This window comes from Chiloscyllium plagiosum, unplaced genomic scaffold (genome assembly GCF_037043375.1).
Source record: "Chiloscyllium plagiosum isolate Xiang-an unplaced genomic scaffold, Cpla_swu_hap1 HiC_scaffold_24, whole genome shotgun sequence".
Taxonomy (NCBI): domain Eukaryota; kingdom Metazoa; phylum Chordata; class Chondrichthyes; order Orectolobiformes; family Hemiscylliidae; genus Chiloscyllium; species Chiloscyllium plagiosum.
This window is the reverse complement of record NW_028270162.1, coordinates 55981203-55990938: the sequence shown is the minus strand read 5'-3', so window position 1 is coordinate 55990938 and position 9736 is coordinate 55981203. Positions and strand designations below refer to the sequence as shown.

At 49.5% G+C, this 9736-nt stretch overlaps 2 non-coding genes across 2 annotated transcripts; both read left to right on the top strand.

Moving 5' to 3' along the window:
- The first annotated feature begins 2111 nt into the window (after positions 1 to 2111).
- trnal-caa (transfer RNA leucine (anticodon CAA)) lies at positions 2112 to 2232 on the top strand. The gene is made up of 2 exons: positions 2112 to 2149; positions 2187 to 2232. It is a non-coding gene; the product is annotated as a tRNA-Leu (tRNA).
- A 5900-nt stretch (positions 2233 to 8132) lies between these two features.
- trnal-caa (transfer RNA leucine (anticodon CAA)) lies at positions 8133 to 8252 on the top strand. Its single transcript has 2 exons — positions 8133 to 8170; positions 8207 to 8252. It is a non-coding gene; the product is annotated as a tRNA-Leu (tRNA).
- The last annotated feature ends 1484 nt before the right edge of the window (positions 8253 to 9736 follow it).

Genomic DNA, 9736 nt, shown 5'->3' with positions numbered 1-9736 from the left:
GGATAGGTGGAAAAGGAGATAGGCAGGTAGGACATGTCTGGACAAGTCATGGGGACAGTGCTGAGCTGGAAGTTTGGAACTAGGGTGAGGTGGGGGAAGGGGAAATGAGGAAACTGTTGAAGTCCACATTGATGCCCTGGGGTTGAAGTGTTCCGAGGCAGAAGATGAGGTGTTCTTCCTCCAGTTGTCTGGTGGTGAGGGAGCGGCGGTGAAGGAGGCCCAGGACCTCCATGTCCTCGGCAGAGTGGGACGGGGAGTTGAAATGTTGGGCCACGGGGCAGTGTGGTTGATTGGTGCAGGTGTCCTGGAGATGTTCCCTAAAGCGCTCTGCTAGGAGGCGCCCAGTCTTCCCAATGTAGAGGAGACCGCATCGGGAGCTACGGATACAATAAATGATATTAGTGGATGTGCAGGTAAAACTTTGATGGATGTGGAAGGCTCCTTTAGGGCCTTGGATGGAGGTGAGTGAGGAGGTGTGGGCGCAGGTTTTACAGTTCCTGCGGTGGCAGGGGAAAGTGCCAGGATGGGAGGGTGGGTTGTAGGGGGGCGTGGACCTGACCAGGTAGTCACGGAGGGAACGGTCTTTGCGGAAGGCGGAAAGGGGTGGGGAGGGAAATATATCCCTGGTGGTGGGGTCTGTTTGGAGGTGGCGGAAATGTCGGCGGATGATTTGGTTTATGCGAAGGTTGGTAGGGTGGAAGGTGAGCACCAGGGGCGTTCTGTCCTTTTTACGGTTGGAGGGGTGGGGTTTGAGGGCGGAGGTGCGGGATGTAGACGAGATGTGTTGGAGAGCATCTTTAAGCACGTGGGAAGGGAAATTGTGGTCTCTAAAGAAGGAGGCCATCTGATGTGTTCTGTGGTGGAACTGGTCCTCCTGGAGGCGGAGGAATTGGGAATACGGGATGGCATTTTTGCAGGAGGTAGGGTAGGAAGAGGTGTAATCCAGGTAGCTGTGGGAGTCGGTGGGTTTGTAAAAAATGTCAGTGTCAAGTCGGTCGTCATTAATGGAGATGGAGAGGTCCAGGAAGGGGAGGGAGGTGTCAGAGATGGTCCAGGTAAATTTAAGGTCAGGGTGGAATGTGTTGGTGAAGTTGATGAATTGCTCAACCTCCTCGCGGGAGCACGAGGTGGCGCCAATGCAGTCATCAATGTAGCGGAGGAAGAGGTGGGGAGTGGTGCCGGCGTAATTACGGAAGATGGACTGTACTCTTCAGGGAGTCGATGTGGATTTGATGTGCTGACGGGCCGGCTCTGTAGGGATTCTATGACTACACGCCCTAACCATTAGTTGCTCAGAGAGGTGTTCCTTGCGATGCTCGTTATCTGGTGTATTGAGGTGTCTATGTGTTCTCCATGATATATCAGGCCCACAAAGACTGAGTGCTTTTTTTCCCACAGTGTCATTTCATTTATCGATGTGGTTACAGAATGAAGAGGATGATAAGGTGGGCAGCACAGGGATGCCAAGTTAGTAAAGGGACACAGGAGGCAAATGGAACCACCATTTCTTCCCTCTGTCACCATCCTCCCAGGATAGAGGCTACACCAGCCTCTCCAACCAGGAGGGCCGCAACATTCTGGAACTTCTCGAGTCAGATGTCTTCAAGTTTCTTTAAATCAAGCCAACTATTTACAATGGCACAGTAGGGGAGGGCCTCCATAAGACCAACATTCCTTGTGGCTGGGCCCATTTTCCACAATGAGTGCTGCCATCTGGGAGCTGTGCTGTCTGGTTGTGGAGAGATGGCAGAGAAGTGGAGGCTGGCATTGTGCTGCTCTGAGCAGGGTGCAGAGGTCCTCATGGGGGCATGTTAGAGAGAGGCCCTTCCCCCTGAGGGTCAGCACAGGAGGCCAATGCCACTCCCACCATGCCAGGTTGGGTTGGAGATCGCTACTTGGGTCAGTGCCAGCCACAGGGTGAGGGGTGACAGCCCAGGAAGAAGGACAATGATCCTCTCCTCTCCACCAGGATGTGAGCAGGCTCTCTCCCACTGTCCTCCACTTCTCCAGGAGTTGCAGAAATGCGGAATTGCATTTTGTGTCTGCACAAGAGCAAGGTGACTAATTGTACAGAGTGAGAAAGACATCTGGAAGGGCATCTGCAGCAGCTTGTCAGGATGGCCGAGTGGTCTAAGGCGCCCGACTCAAGGAGTGTCAAGTCCTTGCTCTGCATCTGGGCTTGTGAATTCTGGTCCCTTCCTAGGGGCGTGGGTTCAAATCCCACTCCTGACATTCTCCCCTTTTCCCCAAACAAACCTTTCCACACCCACACTGCACGTCCTCTCCCTCTCCCATCCCTGGAGATGTCTGTGTTTGGAACTCACTGGGTGCTCTTGTGGAGCCCACTACGATGGCCTGATCCTTGCTGCTGGGAGGGGGAAAGGGCAGGGACCTGGAGGCACCCTCCAGTGTGGTGGCACTGCCACCTGGAGAAATGGAGGACAGTGGGAGAGAGCCCCCTCCCTAGGAAGGTGACTATGAGTGTGAACAAAGAGCATGACAGCCCAGGAACAGGCCCTTCAGCCCTCCAGTGACACCCAGTTTGGGTTCCCCCAGGTCACTCAGCTCCTGACCTCATTTTGTTTGTGTGTGTGTGTGTTAGAAAGAGGTTGTGTGTGGGTGTGAGAAAGAGAGTGAGTGTCTGTGTGAGAGGGAGAGTGTGTGTTTGTGAGAGAGAGATGTGTATGTTTGCATGTGTTTGTGCATGTGAGCGAGAGTGTGTGTTTGTGAGAGTGGGAGTGTATGGTGTGTGAGAGAGAGTGTGTGTGTGAGAGAGAGAGTGTGTGTTTGTGAGAGAGAGAGTGTGTGTGAGAGAGAGTGTGTGTGTGTGAGAGAGAGGGTGTGTGTGTGTATGTGAGAGAGCGTGCGTGTATGTGTGAGAGAGTGTGTGTGTGTGTGAGGGAGAGTGTGTGTGTGTGAGGGAGAGAGAGTGTGTGTGTGAGAGGGACAGAGTATGTGTGTGTGAGAGAGAGCACGCGTGTATGTGTGTGAGAGAGAGAGAGTGTGTGTGTGAGCGCTTGAGAGAGGGAGCGTTTATGTGTTTGAGAGAGTGTGTGCATGTCTGTGTGTAAGTGAGAGTGGGTGTGTGAGAGTGTGTGTGTGTGTATTTGTGTGTGTGAGAGAGAGAGAGGGTGTGTGTGTCTGTGAATGAGTGTGTGAGCATGTGTGTGTGTGTGAGAGAGAGAGAGTGAGAATTTGTGAGTATGTGACAGAGAGAGGGAGAATTTGAAGGTGTGTGAGAGAGTGTGATTGTGTGTGTGTGAGAGAGAGTGTGTGTATGCATGTGAGAGAGTGTGTGTGTGTGTGTGTGAGAGAGTGTGTTTTTGTGTGAGAGAATGTGTTTGTGTGTGTGAGACAGAAAGAGTGTGTGTGTGTGAGAGAGAGTGTGTGTGTGTGAGAGAGATTGCATTTGTGTGTGGGTGTGAGAGAGAGCGAGTGTGTGTGTGTTTGTGTGAGTGTGTGCTTATGTGTGTGTGAGAGAGAGAAAATGTGTGTGAGGGAGAGTGTGTGTGTGAGAGAGATTGCATTTGTTTGTGGGTGTTAGAGAGAATGAGTGTGTGTGTGTGTTTGTGTGAGTGTGTGCTTATGTGTGTGTGTGCGAGAGAGAAAATGTGTGTGTGTACAAGAGTGTTTGTATGTGTATGAGAGTGTGTGTTTATGTATGTCTGTCTGTGTGAGTGAAAGTGTGTGTGTGAGAGAGTGTGTGTGTGAGCATGTCAGAGTGAGAGTGTGAGAGTGTGTGTGTGAGAGAGAGAGAGAGACTGTGTGTGTGGGATTGATGCTGAGTGTCTCCCCCTTCACAAAGATGGAAGAATCCCACCCCTCGGTTTCAAAGATAAGGCTGAGGCATTTGCAGCAATTTTGTGTGAGCGTGTGAGAGAGGGTGCGTTTATGTGAGAGTGTGTGTTTGTGACAGAGAGAGGGCGAATTTTTATGTGTGTGAGAGTGTGCTTGTGTGTGAGAGAGACAGTGTGTGCATGTGAGAGACAGTGTGTGCATGTGAGAGACAGTGTGTGCATGTGTATGAGTGTGTGTATGAGAGAGTGTGTGCGTGTATATGTGAGAGAGAGTGTGTGTGTGAGAGGGAGGAAGAGTGTGTGTGTGTGTGAGAGAGAGAGTATGTGTATGTGCGAGAGAGTGTGTGTGTGTGTGTGTGCGAGAGACAGTATGTGTGTGTGAGAGAGTGTGTGTGAGTTTGTGTGTGAGAGAGTGTGTGTATGGGAGAGATAGAGTGTGTTTGTGAGAGAGTGTGTGTGTGAGAGAAATAAAGTGTATGTGTGAGTGTGAGAGAGAGTATGTGTGTGTGTGAGAGAGAGTGTGTCTGTGTGTGAGAGAAAGTGAGTGTGTGAATATATGTTGGTGTGTGTGTTACAGAGAGAGAGAATTTTTGTGTGTGTGAGAGAGAGACAGTGCGTGTGTATGAGAGAGAGGGTGTGTGTGTTTGTGAGAGAGAGTATGTGTGTGAGTGAGAGTGTGTGTGTGAGAGAGAGAGTGTGTGAGAGAGAGAGAGGGTGTGTGTGTGTATATGAGTGTGTGAACATGTGTGTATGTGTGAGAGAGAGAGGGAGGGAGATTTTGCATGTGTGTGTGAGAGAGAGTGTTTGTGTGTGTGTGTGTGAGAGACAGAGAGAGTGCGTGTGAGAGAGACATTGTGTGTGCATGTGAGTGTCTGTGTGTGTAAGGGAGAGAGTGTGTGTGAGGGAGAGTGTGTGTGTGTGTGTGTGAGACAGAGAGTGTGTGTGTGTTTGTGTGTGAGAGAGTGTGTGTGTGTGAGACAGGTTGTGTGTGTGTGTGTAAGAGAGAGTGAGTGTGTGTGTGCACATATGAGTGTGTGTGTGTGCGAGAGAGAGTGTGTGTATATTTGTGTGCTTGTGTGTGTGAGAGAGTGTATGTGTGTGAGAGAGAGATTGTGTGTGTGTGAGAGAATGTGTGTGCATGTGTGTGTTTGTAAGAGAGAGTGAGTGTGTGGGTGCATGTGAGTGTGTGTGTGTAAGAGAGAGTGTGTGTATATTTGTGTGCTTGTGTGTGTGTGAGAGTGCATGTGTGTGAGCGCGTGAGAGAGGGAGCGTGTATGCGTGAGAGAGGGAGTGTGTGTTTGTGTGAAAGAGAGAATGTGTGTGTGTATCTGTGTGTGAGAGTGTGTGTTTGTGTATATCTGTGTGTGTGAGAGTGAGTGTGCATATGTGTATATGTGAGAGAGAGAGAGAGAGGGTGTGTGTGTGTATATGAGTGTGTGAGCATGTGTGTGTGTGTGTGAGAGAGAGAGTGTGTTTTTGTGTGAGAGAGTGTGTTTGTGTGTGTGAGACAGAAAGAGTGTGAGAGACAGAGAGAGAGAGAGAGCACGTGTATGTGCATGTGAGAGTGTGTGTGTGTGATAGAGAATGAGTGTGTGTATGCATGTGAGAGAGAGTGTGTGTGTTTGTCTGTGTGAGAGAGTGTGTGTGTGTGTGAGAGAGAGTGTGTGTGTGAATGTGAGGGAGAGAGTATGTGTTTGTGTGAGAGAGAGTGTGTGCGTGTGTGAGAGAGTTTGTGTGTGCATGTGAGAGAGAATGTGTGTGTATGTGAGAGAGAGAGTGTGTTTTTGTGAGAGAGTGTGTTTGTGTGAGTGTGAGACAGAAAGAGTGTGAGAGACAGAGAGAGAGCGTGTGTGTATGCATGTGAGAGAGTGTGTGCGTGTGTGCATGTGAGAGAGAGAGTGTGTGTTTGTCTGTGTGAGAGAGTGTGTGTGTGTGAGAGAGAGTGTGTGTGTGTGCATGTGAGAGAGAGAGTATGTGTTTGTGTGAGAGAGAGTGTGTGCGTGTGTGAGAGAGTTTAGGTGTGTGTGCATGTGAGAGAGAGAGTATGTGTGTGTGTGAGAGAGTGTGTATGTATGAGAGAGATAGAGTGTGTGTGTGAGAGAGTGTGTGTGCGTGTATATGTGAGAGAGAGTGTGTGTGTGAGAGAGGGAGAGTGTGTGTGTGAGAGAGAGAGAGCTTTTGTGTGAGAGTGTGTGTGTGTGAGAGAGTGTGTGTGTGAGTTTGTGTGTGAGAGAGAGTGTGTGTACAAGAAAGATAGAGTGTGCTTGTGAGAGAGTGTGTTTGTGAGAGAGATAAAATGTATGTGTGAGTGTGAGAGAGAGAGTGTGTGTGTGAGAGAGAGAGATAGGGTGTGTATATGTGTGTGAGAGAGAGTGAATTTGTATGTGTCTGTGCGAGAGATACAGAGAGAGCATGAGTCTGTGTGAGAGAGAGTGTGTGTCTGTGTGTGTGCGTGAGAGTGTGTGTATGAGAGAATGTGTGTTAGAGAGAATGTGTGTGTGAGAGAGAGTGTGTGTGTGTGAGAGAGAGAGTGCGTGTGTGTGTATATATGAGAGAGAGTGTGTTTGTGTGTGGGTGTGAGAGACAGATAGAGAGTGTGTGAGTGTGTGCATGTGAGAGAGAGTGTGTATGTTTGTGAGAGAGATTGTGTGTGCATGTGAGTGTTTGGATGTGTGTGTGAGAGAGAGAGTGCGTGTGTGTGAGAGAGAGTGTCTGTTTGTGAGAGAGTGTGTATGTCTGCATGTGTTTGTGTGTGTGAGAGAGAGTGTGTGTGTGAGAGAGAGAGTGTGTGTGAGAGAGAGTGTATATGTGTGGATAGAGAGAGTGCATGTGTGCGTGAGAGAGAGAGTGTGTGTTTGTGAGAGAGAGAGAGTATGTGTATGAGAAAGAGTGCGTGTGTGTGAGAGAGAGGGTGTGTGTGTATGAGAGAGAGGGTGTGTGCGTGTGTGTGAGAGAGAGTATGTGTGTGAGAGAGAGTGTGTGCATGTGAGAGAGAGGGTGTGTGTGTGTGTGAGAGAGAGACAGTGCGTGTATATGAGAGAGAGGGTGTGTGTGTTTGTGAGAGAGAGTATGTGTGTGGGAGAGAGTGCGTGTGTGTGAGAGAGAGGGTGTGTGTGTGTGTGAGAGAGAGAGAATGCCTATGTGTGAGAAAGATGTGTGTGTGAGGGAGAGAGAGTGTGTGTGTGCATGTGAGAGAGTGTGTGTTTTTGTGTGTGAGAGAGAGTGTGTTTGTGAGAGAATGTGTGTGTGAAAGACAGAGTATGTGTGTGTGTGTATGAGTAAGAGAGTCTGCATGTGTGTACGAGTGCGTGAGCCTGTGTGTGTGTGACAGAGAGAGAGGGAGAATTTGTATGTGTGTGAGAGAGTGTGTTTGTGTGTGTGTGTGTGCGATAGAGAGAGAGCAAGAATTTGTGTGTGTGTGACAGAGAGAGGGAGAATTAGTTTGTGTGTGAGAGAGTGTATTTGTGTTTGTGAGATAGTGTGTGTGTGCATGTGAGAGAGAAAGTGCGTGCATGTGAGAGTGTGTGTGCATGAGAGTGTGTTTTTGTGTGAGAGAGTGTGTTTGTGTGTGTAAGACAGAAAGAGTGTGTGTGTGAGAGAGAGAGCGCGTGTGTGCCATGTGAGAGCGAGAGTGTGTGTGTGAGAGAGAGAGTGTGTGGGTGTGTGTGTGAGAGAGAAAGAGTGTGTGAGTGTGTGTGGGAGAGAGAAAGACTGTGTGTGTGTGTGAGTGTGTGTGTGTGTGTGAGAGAGAAAGTGAGAGAGTTTGTGTGTGTGAGAGAGTGTGTCTGTGTGTGTGAGAGAGTGAGTGTGTGAGTGTTTGTTGGTGTGTGTGTGAAAGAGAGAGAGAATTTTTGTGTGTGTGCGTGAGAGTGTGTTTTTGCGTGAGAGAGTGTGTTTGCGTGTGTGTGAGACAGAAAGAGTATGTGTGTGTGAGAGAGAGAGTGAGAGAGCGCGAGTGTGTCATGTGAGAGAGTGTGTGTGTGTGAGAGAGTGACAGTGTGTGTGTGATAGTGAGTGTGTGAGAGAGTGTGTGCATGTGAGAGAGAGAGAGTGTGTGTGAGAGAGACAGAGAGGGAGAATTTGTGTGTGTGAGAGGGAGAGAGTGTGTTTGTGTGTGGGTGTGAGAGACAGATAGAGAGTGTGTGTGTGTGCATGTGAGAGAGAGTGTGTGTGTGTGTGTGTGTGCGAGAGTGAGACTGTGTATGAGGGATTGTTGCTGAGTGTGAATGCAAGGGAGCTGCAGAAATGCGGAATTGCATTTTGTGTCTGCACAAGAGCAAGGTGACTAATTGTACAGAGTGAGAAAGACATCTGGAAGGGCATCTGCAGCAGCTTGTCAGGATGGCCGAGTGGTCTAAGGCGCCAGACTCAAGGAGTGTTAGTCCTTGCCCTGCATCTGGGCTTGTGAATTCTGGTCCCTTTCTAGGGGCGTGGGTTCAAATCCCACTCCTGACATTCTCCACTTTTCCTCAAACAAACCTTCCCACACCCACACACTGCCCCCAAATTTCACAGCTTATTCGAGAGGAGTCACTCCCCCTTCACAAAGATGGAAGAGTCCAACCTGTCAGTTTAAAAGAGAAGGCTGAGGCATTTGCAACAATCTTCAGCCGCAAGTGCCCACTGGATGGTCTTACTCAGTCTCCTCCTGTGCTCCCCACCATCACAGACACCATTCTTCAAACAATGACATTCACTCCGTGTCAGATCAAGAGACACTGGACACTGCAAAGGCAATGGCCTCTGGCACTGGTCCTGAAGGCTGCTGCTCCACAACATGCCGTTCCTCGAGCCAACTTCTCCCAGGACAGTTACAACACTGGAATCTACCTGGCCATGTGGGAAATTATCCAGCTATGTCCTGGACATAAAAAGCAGGACAAATCCAACTCAGCCAATTCCTCTCCCATCGATCTGTTCCCAATCCTCGGTAAAGTGATGGAAGGGCTCACCAACAGCGCTATCAAGCAGCACCTGCTCAGTGACGCCCAGTTTGGGTTCCCCCAGGGTCACTCAGCTCCTGATCCTGATTTTGTTTGTGTGTGAGAGAGAGATTGTGTGTGCCTGAGTGTGTGTGTCAGAGAGAGAGATTGTGTGTGTGTGTGTGTGTGTGTGTGAGAGAGAGAGTGTGTGTGAGCGCGTGAGAGTGTGTGTGTGAGAGAGAGGGAGTGTTTATATGTGTGTGTGAGAGTGTGTATGAGAGAAGGAGTGTGTGTGTGTGTGAGAGAGAGAGAGGGAGGGAGGATTTGTGTGTGAGAGAGTGTGTGAGTGTGTGTTGGTGTGTGTGTGAAAGAGAGAGAGAGAATTTGTGTGTGTGCGTGACAGAGAGTGTGTTTTGGTGTGAGAGAGTGTTTTTGTGTGTGTGTGAGACAGAAAGAGTGTGTGTGTGAGAGAGTGAGCGCGTGCGTGTGCATGTGAGAGAGTGTGTGTGTGTGCATGTGAGAGAGAGCGTGTGTGTGCGTGCATGTGAGAGAGAGTGTGTGTGTGCATGTGAATGAGAGAGTGTGTGTTTGAGAGAGAGAGTGTGTGTTTGTGTGAGAGAGTGTGTGTGAGAGTGTGTGTGTGAGAGAGAGTTTGTTTGTATGTGTGTGCATGTGAGAGAGTGTGTGTTTGTGTGAGAGAGAGTGTGTGTGTGAGAGAGAGAGTGTGTGAGAGGGTGTGTGAGAGAGAGAGGGTGTGTGAGAGAGAGTGTGTGAGAGGGTGTGTGAGAGAGAAGTGTGTGTGTGAGAGAGAGTGTGTGAGAGAGTGTGTGTGAGAGAGTGTGTGTGTGAGAGAGTTTGTTTGTATGTGTGTGCATGTGAGAGAGTGTGTGTTTGTGTGAGAGAGAGTGTGTGTGTGAGAGAGAGAGTGTGTGAAAGGGTGTGTGAGAGAGAGAGGGTGTGTGAGAGAGAGTGTGTGAGAGGGTGTGTGAGAGAGAAGTGTGTGTGTGAGAGAGAGTG